Here is a 14,658-nt window from a genome sequence, read left to right on the forward strand (position 1 = left end):
TTGAAAAAGAAATTTAAAAATATTTGATTTTGAAAATTAATATGATTCTAGAATTTAAAGACTAAACCTTTCTTAACAGGAAAGTAACAAACTTGAAATTTTTGAATCAAAACATTAAATGTTAGCAATAATTTTCAAAATGTGAAATAAAAATAAGAAAAAGATTTTGAAAATTAAAAAAAATTTGGAAAACATTAAAGAAAATGAAAAAGATTTGATTTTTGAAAAAGATTTGAAAAGATAAGATTTTTAAATTGAAATTTTGACTTGACTAACAAGAAACAACTAAATTTTAAATTTTTTTTTGACTAAATCAACCCAAAATTTCGAAATTTATGAGTAAAATAAGGGAAAGATATTATTTTTTATTTTTTTGAATTAATGAAGAAAGAGAAAAACAACAAAATGACACGAGACATAAGAATTTAATATCAAAACAACTAATGCATGCAAGAACACTTTGAATGTCAAGATGAACACCAAGAACACTTTGAAGATCATGATAAACATCAAGAACATATTTTTGAAAATTTTTAAGAAAGAAAGACATATAAGACACCAAACTTAGAACTTTTTAATGTTTAGACAACATGAATTCGAAAATGCATATGAAAAACAACAAAAAACACAAAATAAGAAAAATTAAAGATCAAACAAGGAAAATCATCAAGAATAACTTGAAGATCAAAGAAGAACACAATGCATGAATTTTTGAAAATTTTAAGAAAATTAAAAAATGTAATTGACACCAAACTTAAAATTTGACACAAGACTAAAACAGGACACACAAATTTTTTTTTTGGTTTTATGATTTTATTAAATTTTTTTTGAAAATAAAATAAAATAAAATAAAATAAAATAAAAAGCTTAAACATAAAATAAAATTACCCAATCTAAGCAACAAGATGAACCATGGCGCACCGCCAAAAACTTGGTGCACGAAATTGTGATCACACTTTTCACAACTCCGCACAACTAACCAGCAAGTGCACTGGGTCGTCTAAGTAATATACCTTATGTGAGTAAGGGTCGATCCCACGGAGATTGTCGGCTTGAAGCAAGCTATGGTCATCTTGTAAATCTTAGTCAGGCGGATTCAAATGGTTATGAGGTTTTGATAATTAAAAGATAAATAAAACATAGAATAAAATAAGATACTTATGTGATTCATTGGTGGGAATTTCAGATAAGCGTTTGGAGATGTTTTGTTGCTTCTGAACCTCTGCTTTCCTATTGTCTTCTTCCAACCATGTGTGCTCCCTTTCATGGCAAGCTGTATGATCCTCTCGGATGAAAAATACTAGGTACGGTTTCTGCACGGCTAATCAACTGTTGGATTTTTCGTCTCGGATAAAAAATATCAGGTACAGCTACCGCACGGCTAATCATCTATCGATTCTCACTAGCGTCGGAATAGGATCTCTCTATCCTTTTACACACTGTCACTGCACCCAACATTCGCGAGTTTGAAGCTCGTCATAGTCATCCCTTCCCAGATCCTACTCGGAATACCACAGACAAGGATTAGACTTTCCGGATCTCAGGAATGCTGCCAATTGATTCTAGTCTATACCACGAAGATCCTAATCACACAGACTTGGTCCGTGGATTAGAGACCCAAGAGAATATACTCTGGTTGTCATCCAATGACTATGTTGAACATCATGTAGACCGCTTGTTGTCAGGCACGCGGATCTTGGCTAAGCGAGTAACGAAGATAGTGGGTGATTGTCACGGGTCACCCCTTCATTCTGACTTAAATGAATTAAGTACGAGAGTATATCTTGGAGAAGAAGTAAGCATGAATTGAAAGAGAAACAATAGTACTTGCATTAATTCATGAAGAACAGCAGAGCTCCGCACCTTAATCTATGAGGTGTAGAAACTCCACCGTAGAAAATACATAAGAGAAAAAGGTCTAGGCATGGCCGTGTGGCCAGCCTTCAAATGTAACATAAGATGATAAAGTATGTTCCCAAAACTACGAATACAATAGTAAAAGTGCTATTTATACTAAAACTAGTTACTAGGGATTATAAAAAATAAGTAACTAAGTGCAGATAGTGCAGAAATCCACTTTCGGGGCCCACTTGGTGAGTGTTTGGGCTGAGCTTTGAAGCTTTCACGTGCATAGGCCATTCTTGGAGTTAAACGCCAGCTTGGGTGCCAGTTTGGGCGTTTAACTCCAGTTCTGGTGCCAGTTTTGGAGTTTTACGCCAGAAAAGGGTCTCTGGTTGGTGTTTAAACGCCAGTTTGGGCCATCAAATCTCGGGCGAAGTACAAACTATTATACATTGCTGGAAAGCCCAAGATGTCTAATTTCCAACTCAATTGAGACCGCGCCAATTGGGTTTCTATAGCTCCAGAAAATCCACTTCGAGTGCAGGAGGGTCAGAATCCAACAGCATCTGCAGTCCTTTCTCAGCCTCTGAATCAGACTTTTGCTCAGGTCCCTCAATTTCAGCCAGAAAATACCTGAAATTACAAAAAAATAGACAAACTCATAGTAAAGTCCATAAATGTGATTTTTGCATAAAAACTAATAAAAATATAATAAAAAGTAACTGAAACATACTAAAAACTATGTAAAAACAATCCCAAAAAGGGTATAAATTATCCGCTCATCAACACACGACTATCCTATTTCTTAGAAAATATTGATTTTTAACTATTTGCTATCCAATCTATTTTTTCACCTCTGCAACTCCTATTTAAGGTCCGAAAACTATTTTTTAAGCTTTGGAATGAGTGAGCGTATATTGAAGGCATTAAATAGAATTAATCCCAGATAAATGCTTTGTTAAAATGGATGACATGATTGCGGGATGGTAATTCGTTCCGTCCACGGTGAGAACGGTGATATTATCTCACTCACGAGTTAATGGAGTTGATAATTGATAAAAGATTGGGATTAATGAACCTAAGTTTGATAAATTGATAACGAATTGGGAAGGTTGAGGATTCCCTCCGGTTATACATTTATAGACGTGAATGGGGATTATGATGAGATTATGATTGAAGTGTGACGAACACTATATCCCAAGAGTGTTACTCTAAATAACAGATGAGGTTATGCGAAATTATAAGTTAGGATTGTGATTATGATGGAATTGAATTGACTTGAGGCTTAGATTAAAAAGCAAAGGATTATGTGAGGCTCAGGATGAAAACTAAGATTGAAAAGTGTGACGGTACTATATTCCAAGAGTGTAGTGGGCACTATATCTCAGAATGAATATGTGAGTTGAGGTTGAGGATTCCCTCTCTTGCTGCAACAGAAAAGTTGAGGTTAATAATTCCCTCTCTTGTGTTGTGATTATAATTGAAAAGACATTATTATTGACGTTGTGAGGACGGTAGTTTAATCCTGCTCATGGATAGACAAATTAAGGTTGCGAATTCCCTCTCCTGTTGTGGTGGACAAGCTTGAGGTTGAGGATTCCCTCTCTTGTCGCATCGGAGAGTTGGATAGAAGGCTGAGGATCCCTTCGGTTCAATTCTGTATTATTAATTCAATTTTTGGTTATGATTAAGATTATGTTTGATTGAAATGAGATTTGGATTGATGTGGTGAGGACGGTGGCTTTGTTCCGCTCACAAATAGGCAAGTTGAGGTTGAGGATTCTCTCTTTTATTGCAGTGGACAAGCGGAGTTAAGGATTCCCTCTCTTGTTACATCGAGGAATTGAATAGAGAAGGTTGAGGATTTCCTTCGATTCAATTTCTGGCTGTGGTATGAATGAGTTAGGATGATGATTTTCTATCGTTACATTAGAGTCTCTTTCTCTCTGATTGGAATGTTGAGGATTCCCTTTTGGAAGGTTGAGGATTCCTTTCGTGTTGAGAGACACTGTCTAGGTTAGCTACCGGATGTGTCGAGTTCTGACAGTTTAACTGACACGTGAGCTCAGGCCAATAGGGTAGACAAGCATCATTTGTATTTATGTGTATTGATTAGGTGCGTGTCTTGTATTTGGCTTGCCTTATTGAATAATTGATCTATATGCTAATTGAGCTAATTACTTTATCTGTTATCTCTATTTGTGTATTCTTTGTATTGTTTTGTATGTGTTTGAACAATTGAGAGATCCCTTATGCTGGCGATGGTAACACTGAGGGTTGTTCCTAATGCGAATATGGTGATTAGAGGTTTATGGAAAACTAAGTTTTGATATTGAATTTCTGAATCATATGATGTGGAATGTGATATTGAAAAGAGAAAGGCTGAGAGATGTTGTAAAGGACTGGGATTATGAATTACTGGTATAGTGGAGTGCTTAGCTTAAATTACCCTATTTTTTCTTGGATTAGCGTGACCGTAGGCTTGGATATTGTTTGTGGGAGTTTAGGATTATCTAGTGGGTTCATATAGTTTTATATCATCTCTATTTGGAACTGTTACCCTACTGGGAACCTTCGGGTTCTCACCCGTCATCGGATTTTGTTATTTTCATATGAAGGACATGATGCACCTGTTGAGCATGCCGGACTCTCTTTGGAAAGCGAAAACTCCTTTACATTTTGTATTTTGTACCTAGTGTTTTATATTCTCCACTTTTGGAGAAACAGACTATATTTTGTTTACTTCTGGATTGTATTATACTTTCTAGCCAGTCTTGTCTTCGCGGGTCTAGAGTAGTACCTGCTATGTATCTCCTTTTGAATCTTATATATATATATATACATTTCATTTTTGTATATCAATGCCTTTATCGTTAACATTTTCGAGTGTGATGCGATTCTTGTTTTACTTATCCTTCTTTCATAGGTTCCTAGCTATATTACTATCTTTCAAATATATGTACATATTTTGCTTTTAGGCGTCGTAATACCTCACCACCTTTGATTTATGACTATAGTGTAAGGCTTTGTGTGGTAGGATGTTACACCTTGTAATGTAAATATGAAGAAAAATGAAAGCTGAGTAATAGTAATAAAATCAAATATCCATTGATAGTATTCATACCATGTAAAGTATATCCAAATTTGTATGTGTGAATGTAGATACCAACAAAAAACATGCCACACATATAGAGTATGTAAAATGACAACCAAGACATCTCCTTTGGCATAAGTTAGTAACTAAAAAGGCAACTAATAAAACCAAAATGTCACAATTTCACAACAACAAAAAATCTCCTTTTGCATGGCATAAGTTCACTTCTTGGTCTTTCTTGGTGGTTTGAATCCTGGGGTTGGTACAAATCACAAGTTGCTTAGCCTTGAAGCTATAGCTTCTAATGCACTAACTATTAGATCAATAGGAACACTTGTTGGTGGTGGAGTACTTGAAACTGGAGCAATAGGTGGTGGAGTACTTGAAATAAGAGTAGTGGTGGCTGGTGGAGTAATTGATATTGGTATAGTAGTTGGTGGCTTAGGTGCATTAGTAGACTATTTTCTTTTAGGGGGAAAGCTTTGTTGGCCATGGCTTGGACTGCACAGTAGTTGATGGAACAGCTCAATGAACCACTTTCAGTTATCTTTGTTCTCAACTAATATGATTGCATAGGCAATGACATAAATATGATTGTTGGCATCTTGTCCAATGGCTAATAAGATCTGTCCACCAACTCTAGTTTTTGAAAATGCTCTATCAAGCCCTATTAGTGGTATGCAGCCTATAATAAATCCTTTTTTGCACCCATTTAGACAAATGTACATCATGTAAAAAGTGAAATTAGAAATTGTTGCAACATGTATAGTTGATCTAGGGTTTCTGGTGCGCAGAAATTATGATTACACTTTAATTATGTAAAATTCATCGCCCTTTTTTTCCCTGGTAATGGCGCCAAAAACATGATGCCAATACCATGGTTCACAACTTCGCACAACTAACCAGCAAGTGCACTGGGTCGTCTAAGTAATACCTTACGTGAGTAAGGGTCGAATCCCACGGAGATTGTCGGTATGAAGCAAGCTATGGTCACCTTGTAAATCTCAGTCAAGCGGATATCAAATGGTTATGGAGTTTTCGAAATTAATTAATAAAATAGGGATAGAAATACTTATGTAAATCATTGGTGAGAAATTCAGATAAGCGCATAGAGATGCTTTCGTTCCTCTGAACCTTTGCTTTCCTGCTGTCTTCATCCAATCAGTCTTACTCCTTTCCATGGCTGGCTTTATGTAATGCGTCACCATTGTCAATGGCTACTTTCGGTCTTCTCTCGGGAAAATAATCCAAATGCCCTGTCACGGCACGGCTAATCGTCTGGAGGCATCACCCTTGTCAATGGTCACATCCTATCCTCTCAGTGAAAGTGGTCAACGCACCCTGTCACGGCACGGCTATTCATCTGTCGGTTCTCGATCATGCTGGAATAGGATTTACTATCCTTTTGCGTCTGTCACTACGCCCAGCAATCGCGAGTTTGAAGCTCGTCACAGTCATTCAATCATTGAATCCTACTCGGAATACCACAGACAAGGTTTAGACTTTCTGGATTCTCTTGAATGCCGCCATCATTCTAGCTTACACCACGAAGATTCCGATTAAGAGATCTAAGAGATACTCATTCAATCTAATGTAGAACGGAAGTGGTTGTTAGGCACGTGTTCATAGGGAATGATGATAATTGTCACGTTCATCACATTCAGGTTGAAGTGCGAATGAATATCTTAGAAGCGAAATAAGATGAATTGAATAGAAAACAGTAGTACTTTGCATTAATCTTTGAGGAACAGCAGAGCTCCACACCTTAATCTATGGAGTGTAGAAACTCTACCGTTGAAAATACATAAGTGATAATGGAGTTCATTGGTCTCGGCCCCAGAGGGGAACCGGAGTAACCAAGACTGTGAATACAATGATAAAAAGTTCTATTTATAATAAACTAGCTACTAGGGTTTACAGAAGTAAGTAATTGATGCATAAATCCACTTCCAGGGCCCACTTGGTGTGTGCTTGGGCTGAGCTTAAGTGTTACACGTGTAGAGGTCATTCTTGGAGTTGAACACCAGTTTTGGTGCGAGTTTGGGCGTTGAACTCCACTTTGCAACTTGTTTCTGGCGCTGGACGCCAGAATTGGGCAGAGAGCTGGCGTTGAACGCCAGTTTGCGTCATCTAAACTTTGGCAAAGTATGGACTATTATATATTGCTGGAAATCCCTGGATGTCTACTTTCTAACGCAACTGGAAGCGTGCCATTTTGAGTTCTGTAGCTCCAGAAAATCCACTTTGAGTACAGGGAGGTCAGAATCCAACAGTATCAGCAGTCCTTCTTCAACCTCTGAATCTGATTTTTCCTTAAGTCCCTCAATTTCAGCCAGAAAATACCCGAAATCACAGAAAAACACACAAACTCATAGTAAAGTCCAGAAATGTGAATTTAACATAAAAACTAATGAAAACATCCCTAAAAGTAACTAGATCCTACTAAAAACATACTAAAAACAATGCCAAAAAGCGTATAAATTATCCGCTCATCACAACACCAAACTTAAATTGTTGCTTGTCCCCAAGCAACTGAAAATCAAATAGGATAAAAAGAAGAGAATATACTATAAATTCTAAACTATCAATGAAACATAGCTCCAATCATATGAGTGGGACTTATAGCTTTTTGCCTCTTGAATAGTTTTGGCATCTCACTTTATCCATGGAGGTTCAGAATGATTGGCATCTATAGGAACTCAGAGTTCAGATAGTGTTATTGACTCTCCTAGTTCAGTATGATGATTCTTGAACACAGCTTTTTTATGAGTCTTGGCCGTGGCCCTAAGCACTATGTTTTCCAGTATTACCACCGGATACATAAATGCCACAGACACATAATTGGGTGAACCTTTTCAGATTGTGACTCAGCTTTGCTAAAGTCCCCAATTAGAGGTGTCCAGGGTTCTTAAGCACACTTTTTTTTTGCTTTGGACTTTGACTTTAACCGCTCAGTCTCAAGTTTTCACTTGACACCTTCACGCCACAAGCATATGGTTAGGGACAGCTTGGTTTAGCCGCTTAGGCCAGGATTTTATTCCTTTAGGCCCTCCTATCCACTGATGCTCAAAGCCTTGGGATCCTTTTTATTTGTCCTTACCTTTTGGTTTTAAGGGTTATTGGCTTTTTGCTCTTGCCTCTTGGTTTTAAGAGCTTTTGGCTTTTTCTGCTTGCTTTTTCTTTTTTTCTTTCTATATTTTCGCCTATTTTATTATTATTTTTTTTCTGCAAGCTTTGTTCTTTGCTGCTTTTTCTTGCTTCAAGAATCATTTTTATGATTTTTCAGATTATCAAATAACATGTCTCCTAGTCATCATTCTTTCAAGAGCCAACATATTTAACATTCTTAAACAACAACTTCAAAAGACATATGCACTGTTCAAGCATACATTCAGAAAACAAGAAGCATTGTCACCACATCAATATAATTAAGCTAAGTTCAAGGATAAATTCGAAACTCATGTACTTCTTGTTCTTTTGAATTAAAACATTTTTCATTTAAGAGAGGTGATGGATTCATAGGACATTCATAATTTTAAGACGTAGTTACTAACTACTAATGATCATGTAATGAAGACACAAACACAGATAAGCACTTTAACATAGAGAAAACGAAAACAGAGAATGTAAGAACAAGGAATGAGTCCACCTTAGTGATAGTGGCATTTTCTTCTTGAGGAAACAATGATGTCCTTGAGCTCTTCTATGTCTCTTTCTTGTCTTTGTTGCTCCTCCCTCATTGCTTTTTGATCTTCTCTGATTTCATGAAGGATGATGGAGTGCTCTTGATGTTCCACCCTTAGTTGTCCCATGTTGGAACTTAATTCTCCTAGGGAGGTGTTGATTTGCTCCCAATAGTTTTGTGGAGGAAAATGCATTTGAGGCATCTCCGGGATCTCATGGTGATGAGCTTCATGCGCCTCTTGAGTTTGAAAGGGACCTCGGGGATCACCTTCTTCTTGGCCACAACATCATAGAAGTGGTCTTGATGGGCTTTAGAGATGAATCTTTCCATCTCCCATGACTCGGAGGTGGAAGCTTTTGTCTTCCCTTTCCCTTTTCTAGAGGATTCTCCGGTCTTAGGTGCCATCAATGGTAATGGAAAAACAAAAAGCTTATGCTTTTACCACACCAAACTTAGAATTTTGCTCGTCCTCGAGCAAGAGAAGAAAGAATAGATGAAGAAGAAGGAGAAAATATGGAAGGGAGGGGGGAGGTGTGTTTCGGGTGGGAAATTGATTTTGAATTTTGAAGGTAGGTGGAGTTTATGAGGTAGGTTTATGGGGAAGAGTGTGAAAGATGTGAGTGGTGAGGAGGTGATGGGGAAGAGAGATTGAGGTGATTGGTGAAGGGTTTTGGGGAAGAGTGTTTATGGGATTTTGTGAAAGAGAGTGGTGAGGGGTGAGAAGAAGTGAGTGGAGGTAGGTGGGGATTCTGTGGGGTCCACAGATCCTGAGGTGTTCAAGGATTTACAACCTTGCACCAAATTAGGCATGTAAAATGCCCTTGCACACAACTCTGGGCGTTCAGCGCCAGGTTGGTGCCCATTTTGGGCGTTCAACGCCCATTTGTTGCCCATTTCTGGTGTTGAACGCCAGAACCATGCTTGTTCTGGGCGTTCAGCACCAGCTCCTCTCCAGGGTGCAATTCTGGCGTTCAGCGCCCAGATGATGCCCATTTTGGGCGTTCAGCGCCCAGATACTGCCCATTTTGGGCGTTCAGCGCCAGAACCATGCTCTGTTCTGGCGTTGAACGCCAGGCAGATGCTTCCTCCAGGGTGTGATTTTTCTTCTGCTGTTTTTGATTCCGTTTTCAATTTTTATATTTATTTTGTGCCTCCTCATGATCATGAACCTATAAAGACATATAACTAAGAAAAATATAGTTAGATAAATAGAAATTGGGTTGCCTCCCAACAAGCGCTTCTTTAATGTCAATAGCTTGACAGTGGGCTCTCATGGAGCCTCACAGATGTTCAGAGCATTGTTGAGACTCCCCCAACACCAAACTTAGAGTTTGGATATGGGAGTTCAACACCAAACTTAGAGTTTGGTTGTGGCCTTCCAACACCAAACTTAGAGTTTGACTGTGGGGGCTTTGGTTGACTCTGCTTTGAGAGAAGCTTTTTCTGCTTCCTCTCCATGGATGCAGAGAGAGATCCTTGAGTTGTAAACACAAGGTTGTCCTTATTTAATTGAAGGATCAATTCTCCTCTGTCCACATCAATCACAGCTCTTGCTGTGGCTAGGAAAGGTCTTCCTAGGATGATGGATTCATCCTCTTCCTTTCCAGTATCCAGGACTATGAAATCAGTAGGGATGTAAAGGCCTTCAACCTTTACTAACACGTCCTCTACTTGTCCATAAGCCTGTTTTCTTGAATTGTCTGCCATCTCTAATGAGATTTTAGCAGCTTGCACCCCATAGATTCCCAGTTTCTCTATTACAGAGAGGGGCATGAGATTTATTCCTGAACCAAGGTCACACAGAGCCTTAAAGATCATGGTGCCTATGGTACAAGGTAGTATGAACTTTCCAGGATCCTGTTTCTTCTGAGGCAATGTCAGTTGATCCAGATCACTTAGTTCATTGGTGAACAAGGGAGGTTCATCTTCCCAAGTCTCAATACAAAATAATTTGGCATTCAGCTTCATGATTGCACCAAGGAACTTGGCAGCTTGCTCTTCAGTGACATCTTCATTCTCTTCAGAAGAAGAATACTCATCAGAGCTCATGAAGGGCATAAGGAGGTTCAATGGAATCTCTATGGTCTCTAGATGAGCCTCAGATTCCTTTGGTTCCTCAGAGGGAAACTCCTTATTGATCACTGGACGTCCCAGGAGGTCTTCTTCCTTGGGATTCACGTCCTTCTCCTCTCTTGTGGGTTCGGCCATGGTAATTAATTCAATGGCCTTGCACTCTCCTTTTGGATTCTCTTCTATATTGCTTGGGAGAGTACTAGGAGGGATTTCAGTGATCCTTTTACTCAGCTGGCCCACTTGTGCTTCCAAATTTCTAATGGAAGACCTTGTTTCATTCATGAAACTCACAGTGGCCTTAGATAGATCAGAGACTAAATTTGCTAAGCTGGATGGATTCTGCTCAGAATTCTCTATCTGTTGCTGAGTGGATGATGGAAAAGGCTTGCTATTGCTAAACCTGTTTCTTCCACCATTATTAAAGCCTTGTTGAGGCTTTTGATCCTTCCATGAGAGATTTGGGTGATTTCGCCATGATGGATTGTAGGTGTTTCTATATGGTTCACCCATGTATTTTAACTCTGCTATTACAGGATTCTCAGGATCATAAGCTTCTTCCTCAGAAGATGCCTCTTGAGTACTGTTGGATGCAGCTTGCATTCCATTCAGACTCTGAGAAATCATATTGACTTGCTGAGTCAATATTTTATTCTGAGCCAATATGGCATTCAGAGTATCAATTTCAAGAACTCCCTTCTTCATAGGCGTCCCATTACTTACAGGATTCCTCTCAGAAGTGTACATGAACTGGTTATTAGCAACCATGTCAATGAGTTCTTGAGCTTCTGCAGGCGTTTTCTTTAGGTGAATGGATCCACCTGCAGAAGTATCCAATGACATCTTTGATAGCTCAGATAAACCATCATAGAATATATCCAGGATGGTCCATTCTGAAAGCATGTCAGAAGGACACTTTTTGGTCAACTGTTTGTATCTTTCCCAAGCTTCATAGAGGGATTCACCATCTTTTTGTTTGAAGGTTTGAACATCCACTCTAAGCTTGCTCAGCTTTTGAGGAGGAAAGAACTTGGCTAAGAAAGCCGTGACCAGCTTATCCCAAGAGTTCAGGCTATCTTTAGGTTGAGAGTCCAACCATATTCTAGCTCTGTCTCTTACAGCAAAAAGGAAAAGCATGAGCCTGTAGACTTCAGGATTTACTCCATTAGTCTTAACAGTATCACAGATCTGCAAGAATTCAGTTAAGAACTGAAAAGGATCTTCAGATGGAAGTCCATGAAACTTGCAGTTCTGCTGCATCAGAGAAACTAGCTGAGGTTTCAGCTCAAAATTGTTTGCTCCAATGGTAGGGATAGAGATGCTTCTTCCATGTAAATTGGAATTAGGTGCAGTAAAGTCACCAAGCATTCTCCTTGCATTATTGTTGTTGGGTTCGGCTGCCATCTCCTTTTTACTTGTTCAAAATTTTCAATAAGGTTGTCTTTGGATTGTTGTAATTTAGCTTCTCTTAGTTTTCTCTTCAGAGTCCTTTCAGGTTCTGGATCAGCTTCAACAAGAATGCCTTTTTCTTTGTCCCTGCTCATAAGAAAGAGAAAAGAAAAAGAAAAGAAGAGGAATCCTCTATGTCACAGTAAAGAGGTTCCTTATTGTTAGTAGAAGAAGAAAAGGAATAGGGGTGAGGGAGAAGGATTTTTGAAAATTATTTTCGAAAATAGTTTTTGAAAAAGGTTAGTAATTTTCGAAAATTAAAATAATTAGTTAATTAAAAAGAAATTTTGAAAAAGGGGGAAGATATTTTCGAAAATGAGAGAGAGAGAGTTAGTTAGGTGGTTTTGAAAAAGATAAGAAACAAACAAAAGTTAGTTAGTTAGTTGAAAAAAATTTTGAAAATCAATTTTGAAAAGATAAGAAGATAAGAAGATATTTTTGAAAAGATATGATAGAAATTAGTTTTTGAAAAAGATTTGATTTTTTTTAAAATCACAATTAATGACTTGATTCACAAGAAATCACAAGATATGATTCTAGAACTTAAAGTTTGAATCTTTCTTAACAAGCAAGTAACAAACTTGAAATTTTTGAATCAAAACATTAATTGTTATTGTTATTTTCGAAAATTTGATATAAAAATAAGAAAAAGATTTTTGAAAAATATTTTTTTGAATTTTTGAAAATAACTAAGAAATTTGAAAAAAGATTTGATTTTTGAAAAAGATAAGATTTTTAAATTGAAAATTTGATTTGACTCATAAAAACAACTAGATTTTTAAAATTTTTTTGAAAAAGTCAAATCAATTTTCGAATTTGATGAGAGAAAAAGGGAAAGATATTTTTTTTTGAATTTTTATGATGAGAGAGAAAAACAAGAAAAAATGATGCAATGCATGAAAGTTATGGATCAAAACAATGAATGCATGCAAGAATACTATGAATGTCAAGATGAACACCAAGAACACTATGAAGATCATGATGAACATCAAGAACACATTTTTGAAAAATTTTTAATGCAAAAGAAAACATGCAAGACACCAAACTTAGAAATCTTTAATGCTTAGGCACTAAGAATTCAAGAATGCATATGAAAAACAAGAAAAGACACAAAACATGCAAATGCAAAGATCAAACAAAAAGACTTACCAAGAACAACTTGAAGATCCTGAAGAACACTATGAATGCATGAATTTTTTTTTTCGAAAAATGCAAGATGAACATGCAATTGATACCAAACTTATAACATGACTCAAGACTCAAACAAGAACACAAAAATATTTTTGATTTTTATGATTTTATAATTTTTTTTGTATTTTTTTGAAAATTATTTGAAAAAAGAAAAATAAGGATTTCAAAATTTTTAATATGAATTCCAGGAATCTTATGCTCTTTAGTCTAAAGCTCCAATCAAAGGGTCAGGCATGGCTTAATAGCCAGCCAAGCTTTAGCATGTAACAGGTAGATCATGAACAGTAGTAGGTGGATTAGCACCAACTAGCTTGCTCTTGATAACAAATTGGAAGCCTTAGTCCAAATGAATTTAGACATGGCTTTACAGCCAGCCAGGCTTCACATGCTTCATGAAACACTAGAATTCATTCTTTAAAAATTTTGAATAAAATTATAAAATTTTTGAAAACATTTTTATTTTAAAATTTTTTCGAAAACAAAGGAGAAAATTTTGAAAGATTTTTGAAAAATTTTTGAAAATAAAACAAAAAGAAAATTACCTAATCTGAGCAACAAGATGAACCGTCAGTTGTCCAAACTCAAACAATCCCCGGCAACGGCGCCAAAAACTTGGTGCGCAGAAATTGTGATTACACTTTAATTATGTAAAATTCATCGCTCTTTCTTTCCCTGGTAATGGCGCCAAAAACATGATGCCAATACCATGGTTCACAACTTCGCACAACTAACCAGCAAGTGCACTGGGTCGTCCAAGTAATACCTTACGTGAGTAAGGGTCGAATCCCACGGAGATTGTCGTTATGAAGCAAGCTATGGTCACCTTGTAAATCTCAGTCAGGCGGATATCAAATGGTTATGGGGTTTTCGAAATTAATTAATAAAATAGGGATAGAAATACTTATGTAAATCATTGGTGAGAAATTCAGATAAGCACATAGAGATGCTTTCGTTCCTCTGAACCTCTGCTTTCCTGCTGTCTTCATCCAATCAGTCTTACTCCTTTCCATGGCTGGCTTTATGTAATGCATCACCATTGTCAATGGCTACTTTCGGTCTTCTCTCGGGAAAATGATCCAAACGCCCTGTCACGGCACAGCTAATCGTCTGGAGGCATCACCCTTGTCAATGGTCACATCCTATCCTCTCAGTGAAAGTGGTCAATGCACCCTGTCACGGCACGGCTATTCATCTGTCGGTTCTCGATCATGCTGGAATAGGATTTACTATCCTTTTGCGTCTGTCACTACGCCCAGCAATTGCGAGTTTGAAGCTCGTCACAGTCATTCAATCATTGAATCCTACTCGGAATACCACAGACAAGGTT

General features: G+C 37.4%; 1 non-coding gene across 1 annotated transcript; it reads left to right on the forward strand.

The window, feature by feature from the left end:
• The first annotated feature begins 11,588 nt into the window (after positions 1-11,588).
• On the forward strand, positions 11,589-11,696 carry LOC148574420 (small nucleolar RNA R71). Its single transcript, XR_015905513.1, has one exon. It is a non-coding gene; the product is annotated as a small nucleolar RNA R71 (small nucleolar RNA).
• Positions 11,697-14,658: the final 2,962 nt, after the last annotated feature.

Source organism: Arachis ipaensis, chromosome B2 (assembly GCF_059453495.1).
Source record: "Arachis ipaensis isolate K30076 ecotype BB chromosome B2, ASM5945349v1, whole genome shotgun sequence".
Classification (NCBI taxonomy): domain Eukaryota; kingdom Viridiplantae; phylum Streptophyta; class Magnoliopsida; order Fabales; family Fabaceae; genus Arachis; species Arachis ipaensis.